Genomic DNA, 16,880 nt, shown 5'->3' on the forward strand with positions numbered 1-16,880 from the left:
TTTTGAAGTATGAATAAGTCAATAAGTAATTTATTCCATTGAAATATCATTGATGTATTATAGAAAAGTGATTTATCTTTTTATAAATAAAAAAAGGCACATCTGCCTCATTTTTGCAGTGGTATCGTGATACTACTACTGCAGCCTTTGCCACAAGCATGCTAAAGAAACACAGAGGATAGGGTTGGATTTTCCTAAAGTTGGATTTTCATGCTAAAAACGTAAGGTAATTATTTTTCGTCAAATAAGGCACAATTTTTTTATTTGGGTGGTGAAAAATATGTTTGGCCGGTAGATTTTTGGAGGTCACTAGCCAATGGCAGATGAGGTAAAATGTTAATTTTACGCCCTGTAGGGGGGTGTCGCCCAGGGCGCCACTTAGGCTAGACCCGCCACTGGTCAGAGCGCACAGGCGTTTATACTTTTCACATTGTCCGTTGCAATATTCGCCGGAAATAGAGGGCGGGAAAGAAAAATACTACACTTGCAAGCTGCGACAGCGCGCGGAGCGCGCAACAAGTTTCAGTTGGCCGATAGCCCAACTCGCCCGCGCGACGGCGTTGCGAGGTGCGCGTTTATGTCATTTGTGGCGCGCGACGAGTATAAACTAGGCTTCAGTTTGTTTTGCTTGAGTGCTATTCGTTGCATCAATTTCCTACAGGGACCACATTGGGTCCATCTCAGTCTCAAAAATTATTTCCTTGCACCTGATGAAGTCTGTTTAACAGCCACTCCACTTATTCTACAAGGTGCAGTCTAAAGATGTGGCAATGTTACTCAATGTGAAGTACCAGAATACCAAGAAGTACATCCGACTACTGTCAGGGTTCACCTTTTTGGATTTCATCGCTCAAGGTGAGTAGCCATCTCAAAGTTGCCTTCACAACAAATAAACACAAGGATTTATGTATTGAGGATCTATTTTGGTTTTCAATTTGGGTATCAATTTTACATCTGTTTTCATGGTTATCTTACAGTCAAATACAAGTTTGGGCTTTCTGATGCTACCGAACTTGATGCTTTTGATGAAACCAACACAGTAGTTGAGGAAGACATCTTTTCTGAACTGATAGAGGCCAGTCCAGATTTATGCTTAACAGTACGTGACAGAATTACTGATGCAGGTAGGTTGTTATCCATATCAGATATTGGTTAAGTCACCAGTGAAAAGTGAGGAGTGACTTACTTTGATATTCATTGGAACATAATCATAATTTAGAATTGGCCAAACCAATCAGGTATGAAAAAAAACCTCTGGCATAAGTCTATGATTATGATATTTCATGTCTTGACAATAGCTGTGTTTTAAGACTTAAGTATAATGCTTTATAATCTAACTGTATTCTTTTCTCCATCTTATATTTGAAAGTGTAGTTATTTTTTGTGACCTGATTCTGATCACATGAAATCTATTAACTACCCAGCTCAGACACTGGAGCAAGACATCATTCTTGAGATACAGATCGATCCTGGTCCAAGTCCAACAACACAAGACGGAATTTCAGAGGAAGGTATGTCTCAGTATAAAATCAGTTGTAATCAATGTTCAGGGTTTTTCTGCTCACAAATATCAGTTGAGATGTCATGTCTCTGCCTTGACTACTATAACAAAGTAGATTATCAAAAATTATATTTTTCTGTATCTAATTGCAAAAACAGTTTAGAAATGAGGGATCAGGTTTGATTTTTAACCAGCGTCTGGGCAACCACCAAATGCTACATTTCAGGCATGTCACAGTTATGTTATTTCTTTTAGACTTCTCTCCTTTAGATCATTCAACATCAACCTCCCTCACGGATACCAACACATCACTTTCAAGTGACAATGACCACTCCAGTCGAATAGAACATGGGACTCTCATAGGCAGACGTACATCCAGCTCTGAAGTCATACCCAGGCCTACCACAGAGGTTTCTGAGTCAGAGGCTGCAAAAGAGGTACTCAAGGGCAGCAGATGTAATTTACATCTTGATCATCATAAAGTGTCATACTAAATTCGTTTCTCATCAGAGTATTTGCGACATTTAGAATGATTAAGTTTGGCTGATAGCTCTGTACATGGTAATCTAAGGCAGATAAGGAACAACATTGCCACCTGAACAACCCTCCTGATCTAGTGATTTTAACTTTTACTCTTATTCTTGTGGTATATTGTTAAAATTATGTTATCCTGAAAAGACTGATTTGTACACTGAAAACTTTATTTTCTCTCACACGAAGAGATGGTAAAAAAATGCCTTGCTTTGCACACCTGGGGGTGAGGACGTCATCGAAGAGTACAAGGCAGAAAAGTCACTCACTCACCGCACCCGGAGACATCTTGTCAACATATTGGCTAGCCATATGACTGAGAGCCATGGGTGAGTGTCATGTGAATTATTAGAACATTATATTAAGAAAGATTATAATGGATTTTCAAAAATACATTGCATTGAATTAACATAGCAAGTGGGTTACTGATTTGGAATGTTGTTTCTAAAGGAGGATGCCTTCCCGTAAACATAAGGAGAAGTATGCCCTGGGAATTGTAACACTCTTTCCTTTACTAAAGGATCCCTTTTCTCCAAAGGGCTATGTAAGTTGTGTGTTGTGTGTGTTGTGTGTATGTTAAAAAAAAAAAGATTATTTCCAGAAAACACACAGGTTTTACTGACAGTGGTTTTGGGATTTTAGTTAAAATGATTGCTGATCACAGATTCTGATCAAAATAGTGTTGACATTCCTTTAAATAACTGATACCATCCAAGTCTAACAAAATAGTTGAAACTTGAGTCACAGTTTCAACTATTGCTACAAAGTTACACTCTGTCTTGCAATCAGAATGAATTTGGTCAATAGGTTACGACACATGAATTAGAAAATGGCAAACCTACTTTAAAGTGATTATCCTTTTATTAATACTGTTACTACATTTTTTTGTAAAATCAATGAATGATAAGACTTTAGTAATGTTTTATATATATCTTAACAGGAGCACTTCTATGATGCGGAGAAAGGCACTGGATATTTAGCATGGCGCCTTAAGACTATGTCCAGGAATACAGTAAAAAGACCAGCCAAGACAGCTACAGTGGCTCAAGCACAAGGACCAAAGCGCTGAAGATTGGCAGCCACTTTGCCTGAGCAGCTTGATGGAGATGCCTGCAGGGAAGCCATATCATTTCTCATTCACTCTCAGGATGAAGCAAGTGTGTTTCAGAAGATGAAGATGACCTTTCAATATCGCCAGGACGTAGTACATGACCCACAGAGAACCACAGATGTCTTTAAAACATTTAAAGGGTTTTTAGATGTCAAAGGGCTGGTGAGTTGTCTATTTCATTTATTTACACTTCATTGTTTTGTTACTTGAATGTAGGTACAATACTCTAACCTTTTTGAATTTTGTGTATTTTTTGCTTATATGATCAACAGCTGAATCAAGACTTCCTTCTGCTGTTTGGAGCTGAAACAGCCTCCAAGATGCTTGAGAAGTGGGACACAACTTTCAGGCCCAAGGTTATCAATGAGGCAAAACACCTGACTCAGTCAGTTGAGCTGTGCCGACTTCTGAAAGCTGCTGAGAAACTGACAGAGAATGATGACACCAGTAAGCTAATTGACATGATTAACAGGAAGTACTTGTTACTTTGTGCTTTCTAACTTGATACTAATGGCTTGTTTCACCTCATTTTCCTCCTGATAGCCTGGGACAGTGACATGGCTTCTCTGCTGCTCCTTCTCCATCTCCTGCCACCCACAGCTGGACGGAAAAGGACCAAGATAAGCCCCAGTGATGCAGTGGACAAAATGTTGCACTTTCACAAGGTATGCATGTCTTTTTTTTAATCCAATATGCCTACCTATTTTTTATTTTATGTATTAACTCGATTTGAAATGACTTGGAAAGGCAGTCAAACAAAGGGACTAGACAAAGTCTCTCTCTCTCTCTCGCTCTCTCTCGCTCTCGTTCTCTCTCTCTCGCTCTCTCTCTCTCTCTCTCTCTCTTGTTAAGTCTCATCTGTCTTATCTTTGTTTTCAGTCATGCTGCAGCTTGGATGAACACCTTCGTGGAAGAGATGGCAGACAACCATACATCCTTGCTGTTGGTCGAACCAGGAACAGGATTGACACCTTCTACATTGTTGTGGATTGGGTGCGTTTGATGAACAGTTTAAATCCCACTACGTGTTCAACCTGTCGTACGATGAGTGCCTGGGCCAGCTCTTCACCTTCGTGCAAACAACAGTTTATAACATTGATGTAGCAACAACAAATGAGTCTCCCAGAGTTCGTGAGTTCCGTGCTAAAGTCTTCAACTAAAGTACTGAAATGTTTAAGTGTTTTATTTGTCAAGCTGTGCATGATCCCTGCCAGTCCTTGATCTCTCATCTAAGACTTGATCACAGTTTTTATCCTAGCACCAGGTTCAAGTTAGTTTGTGCACAAGATCGTTGTAGGCGTCAGTTTTCAACGTATTCAGGTTTAAAAAAACATTTACTTAGTTCTCATGAGAAGGATTCTAGTCAAAGTGGAGATGCAGCAATGCCAGAGTCATCTCAAACTAATTTCCACATGCTCCAAGATACCTCAGGAGTTGCTGGAGCAAGTGTCCTGCAGAACCCAGAGTCTGAGTGTTTTGAGGACAATGGATCAGGTCAAAGAAACAAAGAGAACACAGAAAATATTTGTGCTTCAATTATTGCTAAACTACAAGGAAGTGGCATAGCAAATAGTGTTGTTTCATCAGTTGTTGGTGATTTGGAAGAACTTGCTAGTGGACTGCACTCTCAGGTTAAGCAGCAAGTACTGTCTGCTGTGCCTAAAGATAATCCTGTAAGAGCTGCACTGGAAAAAGATCTGGAGACTTTTGAAAACCCATTTATTAACTTCAATACTGAAAGTAAAAGATCGAATTATTTCAACAAGAAATGGGGTGTTGTGGAGCCAGTCGAAAAATTTCTTGGAATTCGATTTGATACGAGGCGAAATAAACAAACAGGTACTTATGATCAAGTCCCAGTGAATGATACATTTGTTTACATACCAATTTTGGGAACGATAAAATTCATGTGCCGAAATGCTGATATTTGTAAACTGCTTGGGGAAACTTGTATATCAAGACCTGACAGATACGAAGACTTTTGTGATGGAAGTTATTCTAAGACACATCCGTTGTTCTCTAAACAGCCGAATTCTTTACAAATTCAGTTGTTCTATGACGACTTTGAGACCGCTAACGCACTGGGTTCAAAACGTGGTGTTCACAAAATAGGGGCTCTGTATTTTGTCCTCAGAAATCTTCCACCAAAGTTTAACTCTGCTTTGATGAATATTCATTTGGTTGCATTGTTTCACACTGAAGATTTGAAAAAATATGGCTTTAATCCTATTCTAGAGCCACTGATTAATGACATCAAAACACTTGAGAGTTGTGGCATTAATTTGCCATTTTCAGCTGAAAAAGTCCATGGCACTATATGTCAGATAACTGGGGACAACTTGGGGATGATTCTGGGATTTACAGAATCTTTCAATGGACATTATTTTTGTCGTTTATGTTTGATAGAAAACGGTGGTGCCCAGATTGTTTACTATGAGGATGACCCCAAGATAATCTTGCGTGGAAAGGAACTTTTTGAAATGCACTGCGCTGAGTTGCAGTCAGACCCACAGAAGTTATCTGTGTTCGGTTTAAAAAAGAACTCGACTCTTAACAGCCTACAGTTCTTTCATGTTTGTCATAATTTTTCTTTGGACATTATGCATGACATTCTTGAGGGCGTGGCTCAGTATGAGCTGAAGTTACTGTTGGAATATCTCTCAGAAAATGTTTTGTTGTCAAGAATTTATGCCTTTGACTATGGGTATGTGGAGCGCAAAAATCGTCCTACAAGGATTAACCTGGACAGTAGTGGCAATAATATAGGGCTGAATTCCATTCAGACTCTTTGTCTTGTAAGAAACATTCCTCTGCTTTTTGGTGACATTGTGCCAGAAGGAAACCAAAACTGTTTTTTGCTGCTGCTTTTACTGCAGATAATCAACATTATATTTTCTCCATCTGTTACACGTGGCATGACTGTGCTTCTCAAGCATTTGATAATGGAACATCATGAGTTGTTCAAAGCGCTGTATCCTGATAGAAACCTGATCCCGAAACATCACTTCATGATTCATTATCCGTCTTGTATCCGAAAAATTGGACCACTAATACATATGTGGAGCATGAGGTTTGAGGCGAAACACAGGATTTTCAAAAATACTCTTAAAAAGGAAATAAAAGAGTAAAAAGAGTAAAAGCCAAGGATTCTTGCCTAGCAGGGACTGAACGCCAAGGAGAAAAGATGGGTTTTCAGTAGTGTTTTAAAGTGCTCAACAGACTGTGCAGCTCTAACCCGGAAAGGTAGGCTGTTCCACAGCTTTGGGGCCGCCGCTGAGAAGGCTCTGTCCCCACGAGTAGAGAGTCTGGACCGAGGTACTGCCAGGAGCAGCTGGTTTGACGACCTAAGTGCTCTAGAAGTACTGTGAGGCTGTACAAGCTCTGATAAATAAGACGGTGCCAGACCATTTAAGCACTTAAAAACAATTAATAAAACCTTGAACTGGATCCTAAAATTAACAGGCAGCCAGTGCAAAGATGCAAGGACAGGACTAATGTGATCACGCCGTTTCTTTCCAGTCAGCAGGCGGGCGGCTGCATTTTGGACTACCTGTAAACGGCGCAGTGCTGACTGGTCAAGACCAACAAACAGAGAGTTACAGTAGTCTAGGCGTGATGTAACAAAGGTGTGAATAACTTTCTCAAAATAATCTCGGGGGAGAAATGCCTTTACTTTTGCTAATAGTCTTAGCTGGAAGAAGCTCGTTTTGACAATAGAGCTTATCTGCTTATCAAACCTAACGTCACTGTCCAAAATAACACCAAGGTTCCTTGCAAAAGGGTGGCAGTAAGACTTAAGGGTGCCAATGGTGCTGTCATACCCATCTAACAGATTTTGTTGGCCAAATAAAATAATCTCAGTTTTATTTTTGTTCATGGAGAGAAAGTTCACTTCCATCCAAGATCGGATATCATTGAGGCAGTCTAATAAGACCTGAACAGAGGCTTGGTCTTGTCATACAAAGTTCGATGGAGTGTCAACTGGACAATATGGAGATATTTGCATCTTGAAAGTGGGACTACAAATGTGGATAGACAGGGAGAAACACATACAAGCCAAGCCAGCAAGCCAGCGTGGTAAGATACGATGTTCCTAACTATATGAAGTGACTGATAACAAGATCTGTATAATGGATTGTAAAGAAATTTGTCAGGTTTTTATTTTGTAGACAATTGATCTGTATTTACAGCGTGATGGGATGACAGCACAATGATATGCTACAATTCGGCTGTTTCACCCCAGATAGCACACATACATCTGGCCGACGTCGGCCCGATGTATCAAGTTTAGATCGTTAAGACGTAGAAGGGAGACCATTTGCTCATTGCCAAGACGTCGCTGAGACGTCGGCCTTTAATCGAAAATGACCACCACGCGACGTTCAAACGATCAATAAAAGAAGCTGGGCTCAGTGGGCGCTCCTTCATTAATATTCATATACTTCGTTAACTACGACCTTTATTCATTTAGGTCGGACCTTTCAAACTACAAATATTTCACCATTCAATGCGAGAAATCAATGCTAACATTCAAAAATAGCTGACTTACCCTATTTCGTGTGTATGTGTGCACAATGAAGAGACAAAAGTCAGTTTGAAAAACTTTATTTTCAAATTTCCACAAACAATATCTGACGGCCAGTCCGCTTCTCCTGGCAGCCTGCAAGAGACAGAAAAGACGATGAGCACATAACTTCAAGAAATAAATCCCAACTTCACCACTGTATTTTTTTTTTAGTATTTCAGCTGTCTTTTAGCCAGATTGAAGGCTTTGGGTCCGTCACTCTGCTTAATTTAGTGTTGAAACTGTTAAATAACGGGATCCAGCGTTAACTTCGTTAACTGTTAACAGCAGCTCAACAATCAGTCCTTCATCTCGGAAAAACAGTGGTTTCAAAACTGCGCTATTACCTGTAGCCACCGGGTCAGTTTGCTTTGCAGAGGAGGAGACCTCGACTGATAAATTGCCCATAAAATCACATTAACAACATAACAAAGGCATCCTTAAACTTCACTATTTGACCTCCACGCTCCTCTCTGCTCCTCTCACCCACACTTGAGCACCCGTTCTGGGATACACAGTGTCGGCCTGCCCCGCCTTACCTCCGCACTCCTCTCCGCTCCTCTCCCAGACACTTGAGCACACGTCCAGGGCCCCGGAGGTCAGGCCGGGGGGCCGCGGGACCACAGGTGGCAGCTCCGGGCACTTCCACTTTAACCCAAAAGGAGTGCTCACGATAACCAGATGAGCACATAACGTCAACTAGGGAAAATAAAATGAAAACACCACAGTTGTAGCCTGTTAGCTAACATGAGCTAAACCGCTAAACTAGCTATCAGCTAACGAAAGATAACGTTAGCTGGTGGGGACCTGTGCTAAGCTATATTCACCCAGTTGTGCCTCGCCACTCACCAGGAACCTCTTTTCTGCCAATTTATTCCAGCTAGCTTACCTGAAACCAACTGCGATGACATGCTGTGTCCTGCGAGCTCAGTTCCAAACAAACACCGCGGAAATGAATTTCCGCCTCTGTGGCGACTTCCGTATGTGGGCAGACATTCTACGGCACTGGGCTGACCCAAAGCCGACGTAACAGAGATGTTTGATGAGCTGGGACAAAAGAGTATTAAATTCAAAAATATATCCACCCATGCGGCCGAAGCTTGTCAGACGTTATAAATTCAGGGCCAATGTGTCGTCCTCAGGCCGACGTCGGCCAGATGTATGTGTGCTATCTGGGACATGATATGCGTGGCTTCTCGCTATGACGCACGGTCGCGGAGAAAATCACTAGAGAAGAACAGGTGTGAATTTGGACGCACTATGCGTTGTTCGGGCCCATAGGGTTAAGCGGATTGTCCGCGAATCACCCCAAGTTTCTCCCAATGGACAGGCCTGCACCTTACATGGCAGCTTTGTCGCCATCGTTGATTGTGTGTGTGTGTGAATGGGAGGCAATTGTAAAGCACTTTGTCTGTTATGGTAAAAAAGTGCTATAGTACAGCCCGTTTACCTTCACCTACCAACTGTCAACAATGCCATATGATTGATTGACTACAGCATATTTGATTTGCTCTCGCTGGTATAAGTAAAACTCTTGTCTGTACTTTTTGCTTTGAGGACGTTGTAAGGCATGTCTGCTCCCTCCATGACTCGCGAGCCGCACCATCTGGCAGGGACACATTTCGGCAGCAGCCTGAGAACACGCCAAATTAGATTTTGTTTGGATTAAACTGCTGTTCGTGCTGCTACAAGCTGCCATTTTCTCACTGTTGGGATAACGCTAATCACCTGTGATTACTAAGCATACTGTGGGCTAAAAGCACAAGTATATGACAGAACTGTGTATTGTATAACTTGTATCAGTTTATTGTCGTATGAGTGAAAGTTTGCTTTGGTGTTTTTGATGTTAAACTTTGTGGTAGAATGGGTGGATAAAGTAAGCGTAGGTGGGTTTACCTTCCACACCATCCCCACTACTACATATGTATGTCAAAATATGCAGGAATAACACAGCCTTTACTGTGTATCCACACCCATTGGACAACATAACAATATCCTATTCAGTGCTGCAACAGCTGCATCCGCTTTAATTGTCTATTAAAGAATGCACACTATAGCGCCAAGGTTACATCAGTCATGCTGTATAAACTTTATCCACCTGCATTTTGTTGCTCGCTCCCCCGTCTCCTTCTGTCTCCCCCTTTCTTTTTTTCTAACCCTCTTTCTCTCCTCTCTCCATCAGCCGTTGGTATTCTCATCTGAAAGAGGAGAACAGAGAGGGAAAGAATAAGCACGGGGATGCAAGGACGCGTGGCGGAGAGAATACTAAGCACCGATGGGTGTTAAACACAAAGCCCTGCACAGACGCTGGTGTGTGCACACACACATTCACACAGAGAGGTGTATATAAGCACACATTACTCAGCGGTACATAACCACGCACACATATACACGAACACACACTCTGCTGGGTATTACCGGACCCCTTGGTACGGGTTGAATAGAATGTATTTGTACCTCAGGCTTAAACAGTGAGGATTATGGGGGATACAAGGAGAATGCTAAAGCCAGGAAGGAGGCCAACGACCTTGGTTGGGACTTGAAGGGAGGGGGAGGAGGTGGAGGAGGAGTTGGTTGTGGGTGACACATCATTCAAAATTGCGGTAAACATCAGCGCTGAAAACAATGATGACCTTGTGTGTCGAGAGAAATCACAGCATTAACACTGTCATCAAATATTCGGTTGTGAAGAGTTTCATCAGCTCGGAATGATGCAACATGTTTGTGAATGATGAGCTTGAGCTTGTTTGAGATTAGCATCAATAATACATTCATGCCTTTGTTTTTCCATAACTTTATGTGTGTTTTAGTGTGTGTGCACATGTGTGTGTGAGTGTCTCCATGTACAACTACTTTTCCCATTTTGCATGTGTTTCTGTGTGCCCAATTGTGTGGAAACAGGGGATGTATCATATACTTGTTACGAGTGGCAGGACAGAATGCATAATTCATTTTCATTTGGGCTCCTGTAATAGGGTGTGTGTGTGTGTGTGTGTGTGTGTGTGTATGTGTCTGTGAAGCAGCCGCTGGGAATGAGCTTTTTCTTGGGTCTAAATGTTTGAGTGTGTGTGTACCAGAGAGAATTGGAGGGGGTTGGCACATCTGTGTAATAACCTGGGATTGGATGTGTCAGGTCATTTCTACAAGTGTTAAAGAAAGCAGCAAGGAGAGACAGGCAATCTGATGAGTGGAGCTGCATCTCAGCTCATCAGTTGGAAAGAAAAGGGGGATGGAGAGATGTAGGATGAAGGAGAGATGGGGGTTGGAGAAGTAACAGGGATGGTGGAAGAATAGCCAATGTAGTCAGGGACAGAATAAAATGTTAGCATTCAGGGAGAAGGAAGGAGTGAGGGAAGATAGATATAAGATGGATAAAGAATGGATGGAGGAAGAGGTGGGCGAAGGACAGAATGGAGAGAGGCATCAGCAATTCTGTGTGAGTTCCACAGATTCCAATATCTGTTCGAGTTTATATTCAGTTACATCCCTATTAGCCAGGAGACCTACAATGCAAAGCCCAACACATTCTCACTACCAGCTCATCACATACTGCAGCTTGGTCAGTGGCCTTATGCTTCAAACTATGATGCTATACATACCCGTCTACCATAACAAAAAACAAACCATGATCCATCTGTTCCAAATGACTACAGGCCTATTTTGAAGCTGCCTTTTATCTCTTAAGGTTTATAAAAAGTTGTTACCAGATAGCTCACTGCCTTGTTGATGGAACACAACATTTTGATAAATGCCAGTCAGGTTTCCATCAGGGGCATTCCACCGGAACAGCTCTTCTTAGAGTCTCAAATGACATAATGATGTCCTCTGATATGGATGAATGTTCTGTTTTGGTGCTGTTGGATCTTAGTGCTGCTTTTGATATTATGGATCACAGTATCATGACTGAAAGGCTCAGACAGTGGGTGGGTGTCTCTGGGAGTGCCCTTGACTGGTTTTGCTCCAACCTTTCAGAGAGAAGTTTCTCTGTGTCTATTGGTCCCGTCAGGTCTGATACCAGTGCTCTTTCCTGTGGTGTACCTCAGGGCTCTGTCTTAGGTCCTATATTGTTTGTTTATACATGCTTCCACTACGTCAAATTATTACCCAGTTCACAGGTATATATATCACTGTTATGCTGACGATATTCAACTGTATGACTTGTTTAAGCCTGTTAACACAGACAAACTTGCTGTTCTTCACAACCGTTTGATTGCCACCAAGGATTAGATGTCCAACAACGCTTAGAATTAAACACCAACGAGACGGAGGTTCTGATAAATTCTTCAGATAGTATAGCTTCAGAGGTTGCCCAGCTTATTGGGTCCCTTTTGTCAACTATACAGTCACATTTTAGGAATCTTGGTGTTATCTTTGATCAGGCCATGCATTTTGATCATCAGGTTAAATCACTGACCAGAACTTGTTTAATGCAACACTAGGAAATATTGCAAAGCTCAGGTGTGTGGTGTCTCGACCTGAGCTAGAGATGATAATTGATGCTTTTGTGTCCTCCCGACTGGACGACTGTACAGTAATTCTGTTTTTACTTGCCTGAGCAATTCATCTCGAAACCATCTTCAAAGAAACCAGAACGCTGCTGCTAGACTTTTAACCAGGTCCAGCAGGTCAACCCACATCACTCTCATTTTAGTTTCTTTACACTGGCTTTCCATCAGGTTTAGGATTCATTTCAAGATACTCGTTCTCACATACAGAGCCCTCCACAGTCAGGCACCTGAATACATCAGTGATCTTCTTCATTCATATATCATCAGTAGGGCCCTTAGGTCTTCAGAACAGGACCTACTGGCTGGTCCCCACTCCAGATTCAAAACAAAAGGTGATCGTGCCAATGGAACTCTCCCCTGTTGGGTTTACATTCTGTGGTCTCCTTGGAAACTTTGAAAAAACAACTGAAGACCCACCTTTTTAAAATGACGTTTGTCCCAGTCTAAATCATCTAATGTTTGTTCCCTGGTGTGTTTCTTTTTGGGTCCTCAGTAGCTTGTATTTGCTCTATGTTTTACTTTCTTTTTGTTGCTTTGTTTTATTTGTTATATTGCCTTTGTTTTATTGATTGCGTGTTTGATTGTTTCAATGTACTTTGTGAAGCACTTTGTAGGCTATATTTTATTTCTGTGAAAGGTGCTATATCAGAAAAAAATTATTTATTTACTTGTTCATTTATCAGTTTTGGACGGGTCAGTTTCCATGTCAGTTTACGCTCCTTACATGCTACGTTTTTCAAAATAAACTTAGGCATGACGGGAAATGTTGTTTTCGCCACCAAAACTACTTTAGGTTCAGGCAACAAAACTGCTTTGTTTGGTCAAGAAAACTGATCATGGTTCAGGTTAAAATAACTATGTTTTACATGAACTTAACAAATATGTCACATGATGACTGTGTCACATGATGTACAGCAGTAACCACATGGTAAAAAGACTTGAGTTGACTTATGGTTGCACATGGGACACAGATACTGATCTTCTGGTTGAAAGTCCATGGTGCATCATCTACATAAACATGAAAATTAATGCTAAATTTCTAAAATAAATAATTAAAATGCCAGTGGCAGTATGTACATGTGATGAGATTGAGTGGAGAGAAGGGACGGATGGAAAGATGTGCTGGAGGAAGGGAGGTGGGGGGGCTGAGAGATGAAAAAGGAAGAAGGGATAGGGATATATAATTAGAAGAAAAAGGGATAGGGATGTATAATTAGAAGAAAAAGAACAGGAGTTGAGGCAAGATGAAGGAGACAGACAAAAAGAGAAAAAGAATATGACTTATGAAGAGGGTGTAAGCAAGGATGGATAAGGGATTGGTGGAGGGATGAGTGTGGGTGAAGTAGAGAACAAAGATAAAGGGGATTTGAGGACTGAGGAGGGTTGGAAGGGGTAATGGTGGAGAAGGACCTGACGTGTAACAGATAGAGTGAGGGATTTCATGTTGGAAAACCTCACTCGACAACTCTGTACATGTTTGTGTGTGTGTGTGTGTGTGTGTGTGTGCGTGTGTGTGTATGTTTGACGTTAAGGTGAGCTGATCAGTTGCCGGAAACTCCCCCGTACCTCCTTCACTATGGGCTGTTTAAGGTCACGTTGTCCCCGTAGCAACAAGAACGTCAGTGAACACCGCATCCCCCAACCACCTCTCTCTAAAACCCCCGCATGACTCCAACCAAATGCCACCATCTGTGTGTGTGTGTGTGTGTGTGTGTGTGTGTGTGTGTGTGTGTGTGTGTGTGTGTGTGTGTGTGTGTGTGTGTGTGTGTGTGCGTATGTGTGTGTGTATGCGTGCATGTGCACACGTGGATGTTTCGTGAACTTCGACAAATGCCACTGACCAGTGACACCATCAAACCAAACAACAGGGTCTTGGTAGGGCTTTCAGATCGTGTTAGGAGCGCAGGCGTTACAGCATTGAGGCCACACACACACACACACACACACACACACACACACACACACACACACACACACACACACACACACACACACACTGACAGAGCCCAGGTTCTCTCTTCATTTTTCTGTTATACTTCTGTTTCGCTTTTTTCCAAAAGTTTTTACTGGTGTTTTTACATGAGAGTTTAGTTGGGCACCCACACACACACACACAGACACACCTCGGAGCATTCCTCAGGTATTGGACTAATTGGACTTTAGGCCATGCATTTGCTTCATATGCATAAATGTGTGTGTGTCTGTGCGCATATCCATGCCCCTTCTCATTTGCCTGCAGTGACAGGCTCGCCTCTCCTCACTAATGCTAACACGCTGCTGCTTAGCTTCTAATTAAGATGTATGAGTCACCATGTCTGTGTGTGTGTGTGTGTTGTCATCATAGTCTGCCACACATGAATGGTGCTGTCTGCGTTGTGTTTGGCAGGGTTGAGTGGTTTTGCGGCCAGGAACGTTGTCTAATTTAAGATGTCACACATGCTCGGGAGCTCATATACGCAAGCCTTTCACACACTCATTCTGCTGTAGTAACAGGCGATACGCGGCGGTCCAAAGGCCACACACACACACATATATAACCACACTATGCCACGGAACATCTTGATGGATAGACAGTTGGGCGAGGGGGTGTTGATGAGAGACACACACAAATGTCATCTGTTTGAGAACCCCCACACACACACACAAGAACGTACCGCTTAAAAACAGAAACCACCGTGCCTTCAGTTCCCTGGCAGGGTGATTACTACTTTTATCATCATGCTAATCATCAATCATCATCCCACAGACACATGCACGCTGACATAAAGACGTTTCAGCTCTTAAATACACGTGTGGTCTGTAACATTCTCGGTTGTACTGAGATGTCGCTATGAGCAAACATTTACTTTAAAGGAACTCAAGAATTCAAGTAAAATTCTTTTGTCCAAATGAAGTGACAAACAGCAGGAATATACTGACCCTGTAATTCACATAAACATGAATAAATAAATACAGTATTGCGTGCCACTGGGTTGTTTGTGACAATGAAACAAATGTACATCTGTTCTGGAGCACAGCCACTAAAATGTCTGCAAGTGCCAAAAGAGGATTTCAAGGGGAAACAGATTTGGATTCTGTGTTAGTATTAGATACAGTGATACAGCAGACAGACAAAAACTAAAAGAGTTCCAAGTACACTTGTACAATACAATGTGTTATTGCTATTGTTGGCTTACCTGTGAATGAAAACCCTACAAGTTCATGTAATTATAGTAGAATAGCTGTTAGGGCTCGGACACATGCAGCGTTCTTTTGCCCTCAAATCCATTGTTGTCAAGGTAGACACGCAGGAGGCACGCTAAAAAGCAAGAGCGATGCTGCCATGATGCGCAAGCGTTGCCAACTGCATATTTTTCTGTGTCCTCAGATAAACAAAGTTCAACTTTTGGAGTGCAGCAAAGCAGACCGCATGTCATGTGACAGGAAACAACCGATTGCAGCCAGCATATTTCTTTTCTTTTTGCAGTTAATATCAGTCTATAGTAAATACAACTCATTCTCATTCTGACCTTGTCACATATCAACATTTGTTTATGGACTTTCCACGTCCAGATACAACTTCCAAGGTACCCTGGGTGTGTTGGCTGTTGATGTTCTAGGATGACGTGTCAAGTTCTGCCTGTTACATGCATTGTCTTCTTTCAAAATACACTTCCGTTTTCACAGGAAATGTCCAGTTTACATCCAGTCTCTACATTGGTAAAACACTGTGAATTGACATGGTTGGGTTTAGGAAAAAGAGCAGGGTTTGGTTTTATAATCTTACGGGACACAAACACTGTTCTTCCGGGTGAAGGTCAGTGTTTGTTGGACCCCTCGACCACACCTCCCACCCACCCTGCTATGACTTTTGCCTCCTTAAATTTTGTTCTTATCCTGCCGTGTTTACCCTGATGCCACCAGATGCCGTTATAGTTTAACCAGCTGCGTGTCATGCCATCGATGTCTGATGCCAGAAGTCACTGCCCAAGCACCAGATTTCAACGACTTTGGAGTGAGACTGGGTTGGTATATATGAAAAAAGAAGTTGACTTCTTAAACTTAAAAACACCTGGAATAAGATCAGCTAAGAACTCAAAATTTCTGGTTATTAGGTCGTGGTCACTTTGCAAAATCAGATGCAACCTGCCTCCGTGCCCTTGAAAGTTGGCACTAGAGTAACATCCAGTGCCTGGCCCCGCATTTTCCCACAGCGCTCCCTGCAGCCAGTCTCAGTCTCATCTGCCAATGGTCCCCCATTCTCCTCGAGACCCAGACATGAGTGCAAGTGCACCCCTAGATGCCCGTCCTAGCGGGCTGTGGGCAGGGTGCTGCTCTGGTTGGCCCTTCACTGACGTGTTGGGTGGCATGAAGCAGTGCTGATGAGGATCTGAAGTGGCTTCAGCAGTCTGCTCCCCTGCTGGTGCAGAAGGCGTGTGTGGTGGCTGACCTGGCATGATCTAGCATGCAGATGGACATCAGCGATCACAGGGTGAGTCCAGGTTCCCACACACATTGCTATAGATGCTGGGGGACAGTCTACCCACTGGTAATTCCTTTGTGAATTATACTGGAGCAATATTTTCAAACAGTGAACCACTAAAGATTGTTTAGGGCTGTGAAACTAAACCTAGAGGGATACTTGATGATCACTTAAAGGGATAGTGCACCCAAAAATGAAAATTC

The 16,880-nt window shown here is 42.3% G+C and overlaps 1 pseudogene; it reads left to right on the top strand.

Moving 5' to 3' along the window:
- The first annotated feature begins 2,231 nt into the window (after positions 1 to 2,231).
- LOC126386173 (uncharacterized) lies at positions 2,232 to 5,813 on the top strand (annotated as a pseudogene).
- The last annotated feature ends 11,067 nt before the right edge of the window (positions 5,814 to 16,880 follow it).

Source organism: Epinephelus moara, chromosome 24 (assembly GCF_006386435.1).
Source record: "Epinephelus moara isolate mb chromosome 24, YSFRI_EMoa_1.0, whole genome shotgun sequence".
Taxonomy (NCBI): domain Eukaryota; kingdom Metazoa; phylum Chordata; class Actinopteri; order Perciformes; family Serranidae; genus Epinephelus; species Epinephelus moara.